At 39.0% G+C, this 13,544-nt stretch overlaps 1 pseudogene; it reads right to left on the bottom strand.

Annotated features, from left to right (window-relative positions):
• Positions 1–1,230: 1,230 nt before the first annotated feature.
• On the bottom strand, positions 1,231–1,360 carry LOC111827143 (annotated as a pseudogene).
• Positions 1,361–13,544: the final 12,184 nt, after the last annotated feature.

Consider the following 13,544-nt stretch of genomic DNA (forward strand, 5'->3'; position numbering starts at 1 on the left):
AAAGGCTCCTCCTTGTCAGAAGAGCTTGGGAGAGCAAGGTCACATTTAAGCACTGCTGCAGACCTGCACAACCAATCAGCTTTGAGGAAAATGGTCTTGCCGCCACAAGAGTTTAAGGTAAAAAAACACATCCAATGTAAAATGTGTAATGTGTTATTATAGGAGCTGTCAAATCAAGTCTCTTATTATGTATAATAACAGTCTAGGAAAATGAGCTTGTAGCAGTAAGTTTTAGACTTTATCAGTAAAGTCTAAACTTACTGTAGCAGTAAGTTTATATGCTGTTAATACAAAGACATCTAGGAAACAAAGATGAATATTGACTATATGCTATGGTCATATATCACTGAACATCATTAAAAGGCAGGTCAGTATATGTATTTAATTTAATGTTTAATTAATGTATATTTAATATATAATTAAAATGAACTGGAATGTCATGGACAACTCAGTGGCTTGATTTTATTCAAATTACATAAGGTTACACAGTGTTCTTTCTGAACTCCAATATAATTCAGCTACTGGGATTCAGAGTTTTAGAGGCGCTGGGCAAAACAGCAAACAGACTCTCAGCTTTTCATGACAACACAACTTCTTTAAACTGTGAGCTGAGAACCTCACTGAAGGGGTTATGTTATGGATTTTTTGGGAAACCTGACTTACCATAATAAAGATTTTATTTCTAAATAAATGGACAATGATATTTTTCATGGACAAGAACAAGCTTTGCTGTCTTTGCTGAACTTGGATTCTGCTGTTCTCTTATGGCTCCACAAGAGAAAACATTTCCAGTGGTGATGTTTGCTTATTATAATGTTTGCATTTGAAGATTAAGAATGTTGAAATTTGATGCCAAAAGCTGGTTTCCACTTTGTATGATTGTGCATATCAGTTCATCCCGTGGTTGCCCAGGCCACTGTGCTCCCAAGGCACGGGAGGTGCCATGTCCTTTCTCTTGAGCCAACTAACAGCTGTATTTCTTTCTTTTAAAAAATATTTTATTAATGTCAGAGGGGAAGGGAAAGGGAGAGAGAGATAGAAACATCAATGATGAGAGAGAATCATTGATCGCTGCCTCCTGCATGCCCCACAATGGGGATCGAGCCAGCAACCTGGGCACGTGCCCTGACCGGGAAGCAAACGGCCACCTCCTAGTTCATAGTTTGATGCTCAACCACTGAGCCATGCCGGCCAGGCTAATACTGCATTTCTTAGCCCCACTCCCACACCCTGAATTTAGTACCACAAATTAAAATTGCTCCAGAGTATTTGACTTTATTTTTATTATTATTTTTTCAATTAATAATAATCTTGCCTCGGGTAAACCTAATTGGCTATGATACTGCCACTGCGCAAAGCTGAGACTATTTGACTTTAAATTAAGCTTTAAATATCTTTTAAGTCTGTATGTTTCCAAGATGTGCAAAGGTATATCTGCTCCAAGTGCCTCGCTGTTTTTGTTGGATTTTGTAGAAATTATGATACTGTACATACTGTATGTACATTAAGATGAATTTTCTTTTTTAAAAAATATATTTTATTGATTTTTTACAGAGAGGAAGGGAGAGGGATAGAGAGTTAGAAACATCGATGGGAGAGAAGCATCGATCAGCTGCCTCCTGCACACTCCCTACTGGGTATGTCCCCGCAACCAAGGTACATGCCCTTGACCGGAATCGAACCCGGGACCCTTCAGTCCGCAGGCCGACGCTCTATCCACTGAGCCAAACCAGTCAGGGCAAGATGAATTTTCAAGTGGCAGGATGCTCAGAGTACAGTGTATTCATGGAGGCGAAATGTCCGCTGACCCTGGCCTCTGCTTGTCCCCTTCACACAGAAGCTGGAGTTTTCATTTTGGCCTTAGTCAGGTAGGTTATTGGGAGATGTCACTAAACCTCACTTTTTACCCTCTTCTCTATCTATCCTGTTCCCTCTGCCACAGGGTGGTTAGTGGTTATGAAACAATCTGTTTTAAAAATCTAGCCAAGCTATTGAATGGGTAAACTCTTAGTAGTGGTAGCTTGGATTGAGAGAACAACCAAGTCTCTTTTTTCTTTAAAAACTTTATATAATATCTTGAAACCAGTCCTTTGCAACCTTTTCCTTTCTACACCAGTTATCTATACTTATTTTATAAATTCTTTTCCCTCCAAACCATTACAACTGTTTGTGAACATGTTTATGATTTGGTTTTTTAAAAAGTTTGTGTATCTGTTCCCTGCCCCTTCTCTCTATTTGTTATCTTGTCCATAAAACAAGTCTTTCTAACTGGGATCTGTAATCCATGACATTGTATATAAGTATTCGTGTGTGTGTGTGTGTGTGTGTGTGTGTGTGTAAAAGCACTTTTATTTTTCCCTGAAAGAGAACTCATATCCTCTAAGAATCTGTGACCTCCCCACTTTTCTTTTCCTCCAATTATTAAGATTTTCTCATTGTCCCTAGAGTTTAAGCCACTGGGAGCAGCAGTCTTCTGATTTTTTTACTCTAGGTGTGGTAGAAAGAGGCCAGACTTTGGCATTGCCAGACCCGAGTTGAAACTTTTCGCAGATTATCCAACTATTCAATTTCCTGTTCAGTAAATTAGGGAGTAACAAGTTTATTCTAAGAAAGAAATGAAATAATGTATATAAAGTGTCTGGTACCTAGCAGGCACTGAATGATGATTGATGACTAATGGATAAATACATGGGTTACTTGTATGGTTCCACATTACATCTTATAATGATTTACTAAGGACTAAGAGTAATAAAACAGTCATAATTCTTAGAGCAAAGAAATCCTCTCTTCTAAGCACTAATGTCGAGCTGAAGGTCTTTGGTTTATTTTTAGCAAAATATTCCAACACTTCAGACTGACTGAACTTGAAACACTTGAGATAAAGTTGTCTTAAAAATTCATTTTTGGTGACCAAAGAGTCTCTAAGAATCCACAAACTTGATTTCTGTCTGGAACCATTCATATAGCATATCCTCAGGCCCTAAATTTGAGAAACTCTTCCAGCCTAAGAGAGAGGGGTGTGATTTAATTTCTCACATATTAAATGGTTAATAATGTTTTATTCCATAAACATTTCTCGAGTGGCCTCTCATGCAAAGCCCCAGCTTAGGTGTCCACCCAATCTGCACAAGGTAGGACATTTTCAGAGTCAGAACTCAGAATTGGGCTTCGATTCTGGCTTCATACAATGATTTACTTGTTTTCAAATCTTGGTCAAGTGAATCTCATTAATCTCAGTTTCTTCACTTGTAAAGTGGAAGATAAAAATAGTCTTTTCTTCATTGGTTTGTTGAGAATTTAATGGATAATATTTAAAGTTCTTAGCACATAGTGCAAATAAGTATAAATAAATAGGTATATAAAGGTTACTTACCTGTGATTATGATTAGGGCTTGCTTAATAGTTGCTTTAACACTGACCAGTGATATATTTCCTAAAGATTCTTGAGGACTGTTTCATCTTATTATGCATATTCATTAAACAAAACAAAACAAAACAAAAAAACACACCAAAACAATAAAAATAAGAAACAAAAACCATCCATGGAGCAATAAAACATACATAATTAGAACCTAGAAAAAATTAAATCATGAAATGTATCAGACTTCTCTAGTTTAAGTCCAGTTTTCAGTCTATAAATGCAAATGTTACTCTGTGGTGTCAGTGAGTTACAGCTGGTGGGTGCTAATTTATTTGGACCACCCTCCGAGGTAGTGTTTACTTCTTGGAGCTCTGAGTAATCACTCTCATATATGTACTCAAGATCATCTTTAAAATGGTTTAGAATTGAAGAAGACTGTCTTGTTTTCCATTTTCTCTCTTCATCCTCAGAAGAAAATGTAACCCAACGGTTAAGAACACAGATCTTGAGGTTTGAAATACTGAATAATGGTGTTTACTGTGCTTAGAACAGTACCCGACGCATACAGGTGCTTCATATGGGTTAGATGTTTTTAAACTTCTAATACTTCATATAAGCTGGTTGTAATGTCATTTTATCATGGAGACAATATATTTATTGACCATTTGCTACAAGGATGCTGCTCTTAGCATCCACTTATCATGGATTTAACAACCCCATGAGGAATATTCTATTATTATCTATATTTTATTATAAGAAAATCCAGACAAAAAAATTAAGTAGCTTGTTCAAGGTTACACAGCCAGTAAATGGCTAACATCAGATTGTTTGGCTCCAGAATCCCCATTCTGTTCTTCCTCTACTCCATGCTGCCTTGACTTGCACTGAAGCAAAGAGGTTAACACACATCTTACCTAGCTTTTCCTTTCATAACAATGGTTGCTATTGTCTTGATTTTAACTGTGGAGAAAAAAAAATCACAGAGAGTCAGAGTATCTAGTTTCTAGTTCTTGTTTGATCACTCATCAGCCCTGGGACTTTGGGAAAATCATTAGACTTCACTGTGTTTCCCTTTTCTTAGTAAGAACCTGTCTATATGTTTTCCAAAGCAGATGATATTGTCCATCAGCAGAGCAGAATACTAGTATTTTGGACTTTCGGTCTAAGAGAACCTTAAAATATCTACAGTTCAGTTCTGATGACATGCCAGATTGAGAGAAGTGGTTTTAGGAAAAAAGCTATTCAACCACTCCCCTGGGAAGTCCAAGATCTGTCCGTGGATTAAGTCATACTATCAGGAGCCCATACATTTAGATTAACTTAGTTCCTTTAAAAAATCACCTTCTCTAAGTTACATTTACTAAAGCTCCCAAATGAGTGATAGACATAGGAAATCTGCTCCTATTAAGTGCCCCGTGTGTTCCAGGCACAGTTTGTATGAATGGTGTTAATTATGGTGGACAATGTAGATAGAGTCTGTGCCTTCATAGAGACATTTATCCAATAGTGGATCTAGACATTGTAATATCACATGTAGGAGGGATTTTATAGAAGGCAACCCAGAGGAAGTGAGATATCAGCCATAACCTCATGTCTGAGTTCAAGGTGGCCAAAACAGCATAGAAAAGTGTTCAAGGCACAACACAGTATTGATGAAGTCTGGAGGAAGAATGAGCAATGTTAATTTGATCAACTCTAGAAGTCTAAATGGCTGGAAAAGCACTCCAGGACTGAGAGTAGTGAAAGATGAGGCTAAAAGAGATGAGCCAAACAGCATCTCAAGCCTAATGAAGGACATTCCCATAAAATAAAGTTGAAAACTGAACCATATCAGCATTCTATTCATCATATAAAATGCTACAGAGGAAAGTATTTCTAGAATTTTATTTTATAAACAACCTTGCTATCTTTGACACTTATTAATTTATTTTTCTGGAGTCACATCGCTAGTGGGGGAATCCAGACAATATGATTTCTGGCCTTGTATCGTTGGGTCACTTGTAGAATGAGTAGGTATTGAGAGCTAGGCATGGGAAGTAGGAATATTTCTAGGAGCCATTCCTACAAGAGAATGGCTAGTAATATTTTAACTATTCACAGAAGTTGACTGTGAGTCACATAAATATATTGCGCTACTCCCAAATGAAATGTCTTCCTATTTCAACTTCCTCAAAATGCCCATGGCTATTTCAACACCATAGGCATTTAGGAGAAGCAGGATGGACGGACTAGGGGGGTGGTAAGAGACAGCAGTCTTAGCCAATTGTGGGCAAATTTTACCAAACCTCATGGCCATGTGAACACTGAGGGTGCGGAAGGGGCCTGTGCTTCATTAGTTTCATTGTGACTCTACCTTGGACTCCACATTGAGCCTGTCTGTGAACTTCCTCTCTGCTGTGCCTACCTTCTGATTTTATCCATGTTACTACTATTTCTTGCTGTGAACTGTCTAAAAATACTTTTTTGAAAAGAGATAGATATAAAATATTTAATTAATGAAATAAAATGGTGACAATAAACCTTGTCATTATTGTTTTCTTGTAGTAATAGCACCCTGAAACGGGTAACAGTAATACCTTCATTTACTATGTGCTGGGCACTGTGCTATGTGCTTTAGATGACTTACCTTATTTAATATTCACAAAAACCTATAAGGTAGGTGTGATAATTCCCCTCACCAACATTTTACCTTTGAGAAAAAATGGAATCTTAATGAAGATAACTTGCTGAAGGTTAAAAAGTAGAATGGGGATTTGAAACTAGGTCTTCCTGTGGTTAACCATTTCACCCTAAATAGTGTAGCCAGGGGTGTCAGGACACCAGGACAAAGATTCTATAAAGGACTTCTCTGTAAATATGAAGCGGGATGTGAACTGAGAGGAGATTGCTTTGTGGAACTTCAACTCCAAATACTAACACGGGTTATAATTTTTTAAAGTTTAATGGAAAGTTAAAAAAAAGTCTTCCTCCTCTTGAAAACAAGAGGCTCTCTTGGTATTGGGAGTATAGTGCATGCTGGGCAAGATGAATCAACTTTAAATAAACAGTTACAGCAGACTAGATAATTGAGTAAGTTGAAGCTTGGTGAGTCTATCACGTCACTTCTTACCAGACATCGTCTAATCACTTTTTTCAGAATTGCTAACATCTACACTGACACATCGACGGTGAAATGACGCACACATTTTGTTCAAGCTCCTCTTCCTAAACCAGCCCATACTCACGGAGTGCAGCCCTCTGTTGTGTATGTTCCCTTTACCACCCGTCACCACCCAAATTCACCCGTCCCTTCACAGTTAATGGATCTCATAAGCGCACCCTTGGATGTTAGACAAATGTGTCCTTGGATTCTGATACCCACTTGTACAGAATGTGACCTAAGGAAAGAGTTGTGTACTTCAAAGATGTTTTTTTTCTTCTTCAGAATTCTGAATAGTAGATAGGTTTGAAGAGATCTGACTTGGCATATTTGGGCTTTAGGTGGATATGATAGAAAGCTTTAGAGATTCATGACAGAGAGACAATCTCTAACAGGATTTCTTTCTTTTTAAAATTTCATTAATTTTTAGAGAGAGGGAAGAGAGAGAGAGAGAAGCATCAATTTGTTGTTTTACTCATTTATCCATTCATTGGTTGATTTTTGTATGTGCCCTGACCAAAGATAGAGCCTGCAAACTTGACATATTGGGATGACATTCTAACCAACTGAGTTACCCAGCCAGGGCTGGGTTCTTTTGTTTTTTCTTCCATTTTTTTACAAGATTGCAGAAACGCTGTAGTTTCTGCCATCTGGGACTCAGCCCTCCTTGTTTCATGGAGATAGCATAGCCCAGACAGTCAGATAGAAATGATGTTCAAAATGTGCTAGACACATAACCTCAGGTTGACCTTTTCTATGTCAGATTTTCAAGCATGTCTTTAACACCTAGACAGTTCTAGTTTGTAAATAAATTAGAATGTAAATGCCCATCCACTCTGAAAAACTCACAGTCATTTCCTTCACCGTGCTCACTACAGCTTATTTTTAAGTCATTATCAAACCGGTTGTTAAGTGGGTCTCTTGGTAGAAAGCTGCTGAACCCTGGGGAAAGATGAAAGTGCAGGAAGAGAGCTGAAGGCATCAGCAAAAGGTATTATGACAAACAGCTTCATAATGATCATTTCTCAAAGTTAGGGCTTGTGCTTCTAATGTCTGGCCTCTGCGGAGTGTGGTTGTTGGTACGTGGACTTCCCCCTAGTCTCTAATGTTCATGGGAGAAAGGAATGATTTAAACAGCTGGTTTGATCTCCTTCTTTGGAAAAATGCAGCACAGTCTGTCTGTTGAGGTTGTTTGCTAGTCACATGTTGTCTGTATGCGTCAACCCGTCCCTGCTGAGCATTTTTTTTTGTTTTTTTTTCTGAGAGAGAGAGAGAGAGAGAGAGAGAGAGAGAGAGAACAAAATGAGATAAAGTACACAAATAAAATTGCCGAGGAAACACCTACATGGAAATAAGAATAATTTTGAGTGTTCTTCAGAGAGAGAGAGAGAGAGAGAGAGAGAGAGAGAGATATTTGTGGTTCCATTTACTTATGCATTCATTGGTTGATTCTTGTATGTGTCCTGACTTGTGCCCTGACTGGGGATCAAACCCTCAACCTTGGAGTATTGGGAGGATGCATTAACCAACTGAACTACCCTGGCCAGGACTCATGCTGAACAGTTTGGATGAAAGAGGAACACACTTAGAAAATCAAAGCTTTTATGTGTTTGAGACTTATTTTTCTAAAGAGAGTGTTTTCAAGTTCCAAAAAAATTCAGACTGTGAGTCTCGGTCACTTTGAATATTTACTTCAACTTGTACAATACCACATACTGGTGGGTATTTGAATGATTAAACTTCAGCCATTCTGAGTAAACACTGATATTGTTGGCAGAATTTTACGTGTTCTTTCCATTTACTTTAAAAAAAGAGCTTATTCATAGCTTTAATTAAACTCTTGAAAGAGTGCTTGACAGCTGTGATGTTTCTGTGTAGGACAGTATGCTGAACAGGAAATCCAAAGGCCTGGGTTTTTCACCTTCTAATAACAATCAGAACTTGAAAAAAGACAGTACTCTTCTGAGCATTAGTTTCCTTACCCACAATGAAAAGATTGAATTAAATCAAATTTTCTCAAACTTTTTGTTCATGTTCATAATCATTTATATACTGCCTTTATGATTGCTGTCATTTCCCACTATAACCTGTACTATTCATTTAATATTTTTGAAACAATTCAGTTTAAATGGACCTCATTTTTGCCTGGCTGGCGTGGCTCTGTGGTTGAGCATCTTCCTATGAACAAAGAGGTCACGGTTCGTTTCCCAGTTAGAGTACATGACCTGGTTGCGGGCTTGATCCCCAGTGTGGGTCATGCAGGAGGCAACTAATCAATGATTCTCTCTCAACCTTGATATTTCTTTTTAAAATTTTTTCTTTTTTCTTTCTTTATTTTTATTTATTAAGGTATTACATATGTGTCCTTATCCTCCCATTGTCCTCCAACCCACCAGTCATGCCCTCACCCCCCTGGTGTCTGTGTCCATTGGTTAGGCTTATATGCACGCATACAAGTCCTTTGGTTGTTCATTATATTCCACAAATGAGTGAGGTCATGTGATATTTATCTTTCTCTCATTGGCTTATTTCGCTTAGCACAATGTTCTCCAGTTCCATCCATGCTGTTGCAAATGGTAAGAATTCCTTCTTTTTTACAGCAGCATAGTATTCCATTGTGTAGATGTACCACAGTTTTCTAATCCATTCATCTGCTGATGGGCACTTAGGCTGTTTCCAAATCTTAGCTATTGTAAATTGTGCTGCTATGAACATAGGGTGCATATATCCTTTCTGATTGGTGTTTCTGGTTTCTTGAGATATATTCTTAGAAGTGGTATCATTAGGTCAAATGGGAGTTCCATTTTTAGTTTTTTGAGGAAACTCCATACTATTCTCCACAGTGGCTGCACCAGTCTGCATTCCCACCATCAGTGCACGAGGGTTCCTTTTTCTCCACATCCTTGTCTGCACTTGTCATTTGTTGATTTATTGATGATAGCCATTCTGATAGGTGTGAGATGGTAATGCATTGTCGTTTTGATTTGCATCTCTCGGATGATTAGTGACTTTGAGCATGTTTTCATATGTCTCCTGGGCATAATTTATATTTCTATCTCTCCCTTTCCCTTCCTCTCTGAAATCAATAAAAATATATTAAAAAATAAAAGGACCTCATTTTTGCCTCTGCAAATGGAAAACCATCATCACTTGATAGAAGTAAAAATAAGATTATTCAAATACTACATAAAAATATATACCGTGAGCCACACAGGATACTGGATCTATTATGTTTACCACTCCAGATTCACACCCATCCTTCTCCATCCAGAAGGGCCCAGAAAGCACTTGCTTCAGTGAGGCATTATGAAGAGCTCTGTGGTTTTATCCTCTGGAGGACAGATAGGGTGATGGGAGTTGCTGCTTTGGACTTTCAGTGGGAAAAGTAAGGTTCTGAAATAGAGGCCAGATTGTGGGGCCTAGCGTTCAGAGACAAGGAGGATATAGTAAGTCAAAGATGAAATGGTGGTGACAAGTAAATCAATGGTTTCTAGAACAAAATAGATGGGCATCTTGTTAAGGTACTACTTGACATAAAAAGACAAAAAAATTCTAGGTTCACTGAGCCTCACTCAAGTCATGTTAGTGGGATTCACAGTATCTTATCCAGTTCCCAGACCTAGAGCCCCTCAGCTCAGGGGAGACCAGGTCCCTGGGAAAAAAGACCGAATTTGACCACATCTATGTACCATGGGAATCTCCCTAAGCTTTCTCCAGAGGGACCTGGAACAGTTTACTAGAGTGACTATGTAGGGTGGGTGGGGAAAGGAAATACCCAGACTTTCTGGAGGTTATTAGACCATGGTTTGAACTTGAAAAGCCTTCATTGTTTACCAGTGAAAGCTTCCAGAAGTCAGATGAGAGGTGCAATCTTGGTTCACATGCATGTAACAATGGACCCGATGCATCTATTTATCTTGTGGTTATTTCCTCAGTTCCAGACATACAGTGAGATTAGATATATCTAAAAACTGGCAGAATCCCACTTTTATTCCTGCACCTATCATGGTAGGAGGAACCAAGTGGAGGAAGCTCCTGAAACTGTATTCTCTTTTCCACCCCCAACAAGATGGTAACTCCTTTAAGGAGAATTGCAGAGATCAGTAGCACTTTTGAAGATTTGAGAAATACTGGGAAGTTGTCCTATGATGTCCCCATTTAACTTAACTGTTCAACTGATACGAAAGCTAGGTGGTCATGGGGAATTGCAGTGGATTACTGCAAACTCAGTGAGGTGGTGATGCCAGTTGTAGCTGTTTCTAAATGTGGTACATTTATTGGAGCAAATCAGCATAGCCCATGGCACCAAGTATGTGATTATGGACTGGCAGTGCTTTCTTTCTGTTCCAATCAGTAAGAAAAATCAGGACAAACACAAACTTAAGCTATCTTGCCCCAGAATTGTGTAACCTCTTCTGCGATTTTTCATCTTGTCCTAAGGATCCTTGATCATCTTTATATTCTACAGGACACCACAATGGCCCATTACACTGAAGACAGATGCAGTAGGTTTTGAAACAGCAAGCCAGAGGGTGAAAGATAAGTGTTGCAAAAATTCCTTGGGCTACTAACACTTCTATAGGTCTAGTACTCTGGACACATCAGGATAGCTAAAGGGAAAGGCGGTATCAGAAGAGAGAACCACAATGCTTTTTGGACTTCTTTGTGTTTTGAAGGCAACATATACTACATACTGTATAATTTGAAAGGCTGGCAGTTTTGAGTAGAACTTAGGGGAAAAAAGGTGTTTGCACAGTAGCATATGCTTCCCTGTCACTTGGGCATTATGACACAGGGACCAAAATATATTGGAACTATCTATGGCTGCATGGAACCTCTGGCAAGCCCTGATAGAATAACATCACAGAACCTTAAGGTTTCCTTTGTGAGAGGCAGTTTTTGCTTTGCTATTGAATCCTGATGCAGACCGTGTGCCTGATTATGGGATGTCTACTGATTATGCTGTTTGAGTTGTCCATGTTGAACTAGGTGATAGATGATTCACTGAGCCATAAAATTGAATATAAACAGCAGCATTGCATTTTAAGTTAAAATGATCCCTATGAAACCAGTCTAGAAAGCTCTAGTAAATTGCACAAACAAGTGGTTCAGATTTTAATGTACTTCCTCTTTATAACTTTGATGCCTTCCCCTCATTCTACACATTTGGCTTCATGGGGAATTCCATATGACTAGAATAATCAGATGTCCAGCTTTTCCTTAGATATCACTGGTTTATACCTGTTCAACATTCACTCATCATTCACGATACCACTTTTCATTGGCAAAAGTGTCCCACTTCGGAGAATCAATTATATGGCTACCCTACCTTTGATCATTTAATGGAGAGGAAAGACTGTGTGCCTGGTTCATGGGTTTCTGTATGCTATTCTGGCATTAGCTGAAAGTGGACAGTTAATGTACCACACTCCACTCAATGGCAGAACCTTAAATGACATGTCTGGTTGTCTACTTTGTGTGGAAGGAGAGATGGCTTGAGATGCATATTTACACTAACTCAGTCAGTACCAGATTGGTTAGCTATTCAGGGACTTTGAAAGAATAAAATTGATAGATTAGTAATAAGGAGGTTCAAAAGGCAGGCTATTTGCATAGACCTCTCTGAATGGGATATGATATGAAGATACTTGTTTCTCATGTAAATGCCTGGTACACGGATGCCCCAGTGGAGAAAATTCTCAATAATTAAGATCTCCCCACTTCTTGGGTGATATTTAGACTCTTTCTCTGGCCACGTTGGTGTTTACTCTGTGGGTCAGTATTTAAAGTGTGTTGGTAGCAGGGACAGAGGTTATTCAAGGACTCAGCAACATGGTATCTCTCCTTGTCAAAGTTGATCTAATTAGTAATGCTATTAAATGCCAGGCCTGCCAGTAGCTGAGGCCAATTTTGGGCCCTTGATATGACAACATTCATCATGAAACCAGCATACGTGATCTCACAAGTGCATGTTCCAAATTACCAAGAAGGATCAGAAGGGCAGTGTGTGGCATGTGAACAGGAAAGCACAAATTCATTGATAAAGGGCACAATTCCATTCTTCCATTGTTACTGCTGCCGCTTTGCTGGGCTGTCTTTATGAAAAGGATCATTAGGAAAAAGGGAAAACTACTATAATTCAGCAATTTTATTTGTGTACTTTATCTCATTTTGTTCTCACAACGACCTTGTGAGGTGGGTTGGGTTGTAGCTCCACCATAAAATTGAAGACACAGGAGCAGAGAAGTTAATTTTCACTTCCAAAGACTCATAGAGGGTTAGATGTGATGTTAAGGTTTCAACCCAGATATGTCTGTAGACTGCTTTCTAGGGGAGTGCATGGATTGCTAAGGTGGGTCTCAGTGGGCTCTCAGTGTAGGTCATTCTCTTACCCTTGCACCTTTGCCAGTCACTGTGAGATGCAAACTGCATTTTAAACTCCTGCATGTCTCTTTAAGCTCTAGCCCAACAATGGGGTGAGTAGGGCACTTCCTGAAGAGAGGGAGACAATAGGTGGTGGCTGTATGCTTCTGCTGAGGCTCCTGAAGTGTCCCAGGTCAGGGCTCTTTTCCTGCGTCCCCAGGATCTTCATAGGGGATGAAAAGGAGTCTGAGTTCTGTGGAGTGTGGTCTGGGCTGGGCAATTTGGGAGGAAGTGGACAGAATGGGGCAGGAGGCTACTTTTCAGAGGTGACCAAATCTGGCCTTGGAACCTCTTAATTTGGGCAAATAGTCTTTACTGATACATACTGAGTTTGGTGACAAGTAATGATTATTTTCCCTTGTTTTATTTCACAGGGTCGAGTCAATTCTCACATGGTACTTGGCCTTTTCATAGCACTTTTCACATGTGTGGTGGGTTTGGAAATGTATCTATTTTGCAACGGTGTTGTGAGATAATATATGTAAAGTACTTGAGCTTGGCCCAAAGGGGCTGTTTTTGTTATTGTGGTTGTCTGTCTACTTGTCCAAAATCTCTATTGTAAGTTCTCAGGGAAGGGACTATGTTCCTGTTGCCTAGTACAGTACCTAGGACATGGATAGG

The sequence above is a fragment of the Myotis lucifugus genome, unplaced genomic scaffold (genome assembly GCF_000147115.1).
Source record: "Myotis lucifugus unplaced genomic scaffold, Myoluc2.0 scaffold_136, whole genome shotgun sequence".
Classification (NCBI taxonomy): Eukaryota; Metazoa; Chordata; class Mammalia; order Chiroptera; family Vespertilionidae; genus Myotis; species Myotis lucifugus.